At 36.9% G+C, this 2,823-nt stretch overlaps 1 protein-coding gene across 1 annotated transcript in view; it reads left to right on the top strand.

The window, feature by feature from the left end:
* The window catches only part of shank2b (SH3 and multiple ankyrin repeat domains 2b), a 370,640-nt gene that overhangs the window by 255,752 nt on the left and 112,065 nt on the right, over positions 1–2,823 (top strand). The gene's annotated exons all lie outside the window — the stretch shown is intronic.

Below are 2,823 nucleotides of genomic sequence, written 5' to 3'. Positions count from 1 at the left end.
CTGTAAAGAAAAAGAAAACTGACAGATTTATGATCATATATTTGAGTTAATAATGAAATAATATATGGTTATTTATTTAAACTCATATTCTGGCCACATTATATTGAACTTTTGTAAAAAAAAAAAAAAATACTAATTTTTTCTTTTTTTTTTTACACCAAAATTATTTAGGGGGGCTTGAAAACATTTTATTCTAAAATAGGCCTAGTGACGCCACTGGTATCCTATCATGCCAAACGTCATTATATAACTCTGTTTCAGTCTTGTTCTTTCTCTGTAGTTCTCCAACAGTCTCTTCTGCTCTATGCTGTCACAGCAGTGCCATTCAGTGACAAGAAGTACTAACAGCAACAATAGCAACATAAATGCAATCACTATGTACACCTAAAAACACTGCTGATAATGATCAGTTATCAAATTATTAACTAACAAAGCCATGTAATCCACATTTAATGGATTTAACAAAAAATCTGGTAAAGTAACTATTTACTTTTACAAGATTTTTCCAATTTATTTATTAGCCCTTTTTTGTTTTATTTTATTTTTGCCGTGGGTGAGCCGACACTGTTACAATGAGTGGGTGGGTAATAATTTGGGTTTTATTTTAATTAAATTTTGGTAGGTAATAGAGGACAAGTAGCAGATAAGTGTGTAGGACTACAACTGTGCTTCCTGGACTGGATCCTGGGTTGTCAATAATTTGGATGACTTACAAAATTGGCCAAAAATCTTTCCTAGAAAAAAGAGCAACTCTATCCAAAGTGGTATGGATGCCATCTTTTTTTAGCCGACATTGTTTTCAGGACACCACATGGACAACCAATGGTTGAACAACAACATGTGTCTAAACATGTCATTGTTGATCAGGTTGAGAAGAGGGCCAGAAAAAACTATGGAGTCCAACAATTTTTTTGCAAAGCTATACACTGAAGGAGCATTAACTTTAGTGACCTCTGATTGGTGTAACCATGTGTCTTTAACCTTAGCCTAAATCGAAAAAAAAGGTACTGGACTCTTCTATTCTGTAGCTGAAGAATAGAAGGCCATTTGTTTTTATTTTAAATCTTTTTTGGATTAACCTTATCCTTAGTCAGCAGTTTCAGGTCAGATTCAGTTTTGCCTGGTCTGACCCCTGCTGGAGTCCCTAGTGCCAGGTTTTGAACTATGGAGCTGCAAATTACTTGGGTCTACTTCTCAGCTGCTGTGCTGTTGAGTGAGAAAAATTGTTTTGAAACGAAAATGGGTTGGTGGTGAACTGGGGGTTTAGCCTTAGCACTACATTTTACACTAAACTGTTACCCAGCTGGCCTGGGATCCCGACTCCTCGGGATCTGCTGGAGGACTGCTAATGGGAGTTAAAATTAAAATGAAAGGTTTACCATTCCTTGAAGGAATGCCAAAATGGCGCAAATTTCATGTCAGAGCTTTAGAATAAGATCAGATTGTGCTGAGAAATGTCTATGTTGTAGTCACTTATTATGGAAAATCTCATGCAATATGGCAAGTTATGTTAGACTGTGTTGTGAATGAAGCTGAATGACTTAGCTTCTACCACATCAACCATTAGCTCAATATTTAACATAGCTTGCAAATTTAACTATGTTATAGCTGTTTTGGCTAAAGTCAATTAAATATGGCAACCATCTTGAATTAGGTTGACTCCAAAAGGTGTAATTATTGAATTTTGAGAAATTCATTAATATCCATCCACTGATTCATGGAATATGTTCTTAACATGCAGAGTTAATAGTGTAAAGCAGGGGTGTCAAACCCAGTGACGCAAGGGGGCCAAAATTAAAAATTTGGTCCTAGCCAAGGGCCAATCATGATCAATATTTATTAAAAATTACATAAATTAACCTTGGTTTTAGATGTATTATGTCAACATAGAAATAACAATTGCCTTTTCCCAGTTACAGATTATACAGAATTTAGAGCAAACATACTTTAATAAACACAGACAAATAGATCAAACTTCAAAAAGCACATCATTAGCAGTCATTTCTTATGCCTCACTCAGCTTTTAAATGAATTTTTAACATTAAAACAGATTTTTTTTTTAAAACCATCAACCAAAACCTGATCATACAGAAATTAAAACTATATATTGTTGGCTTCTAAGTCACTGTCAGAGTAAACGTCACTAATTAGGCTCAGTTTTTTAAAGCAAAATAAGAATCAGAGACTCGATCTGTCCCAGACTAGAGGGCCGGACCTTATGAAATCTAAACGTTACCTTGGGGGCCGGATGAAATGTTACAGAGGGCTGGATCTGGCCCGCGGGCCTTGACATTGACACATGTGGTGTAAAGCAAGGTTTTACACAAAGAACTTCTGTGATCAGGGGTCCCTCAAAATATTAGTTGTGAATTCGACTCAGCTACTAGCACACCAAATTTTAGTGAAATGTTTGTAATATTTACTGAGGTATTCCAAATGATGTGTTGTCTGAAGTGAATTAGCTATGACAACCATCTTGAATCAGGTGGACTTCAAAAGTTAATCAGTTGTAGATGTAGGAATGATAGTTTTCTGGGAATTTTATTAAAATCAGTCCGGTTGTTTATTAGATATGTTGCAGACTCAGGCAGAGTCATGGAAAAACAACATTATCACCCGCCTTTTGGTGGCGGGTAATAATGTAAAAACAGGATGTGAGTAGGCCCATCAATCAGTCACCTGATCGATCAGTAGCTATGACTCTGGTGTCGCCCACACGTTCCCTCCTCTCGTCGGTACCACGAGCCTCAGCTGGGTCAGGTCGGTTGCTGTGGTTTCTCATTGCGGAGCTCTCAGCTCACCTAGACCACGCCGTGATTCCAC

Source organism: Kryptolebias marmoratus, linkage group LG15 (genome assembly GCF_001649575.2).
Source record: "Kryptolebias marmoratus isolate JLee-2015 linkage group LG15, ASM164957v2, whole genome shotgun sequence".
Taxonomy (NCBI): domain Eukaryota; kingdom Metazoa; phylum Chordata; class Actinopteri; order Cyprinodontiformes; family Rivulidae; genus Kryptolebias; species Kryptolebias marmoratus.
This window is presented reverse-complemented; position numbering and strand designations above follow the sequence as displayed.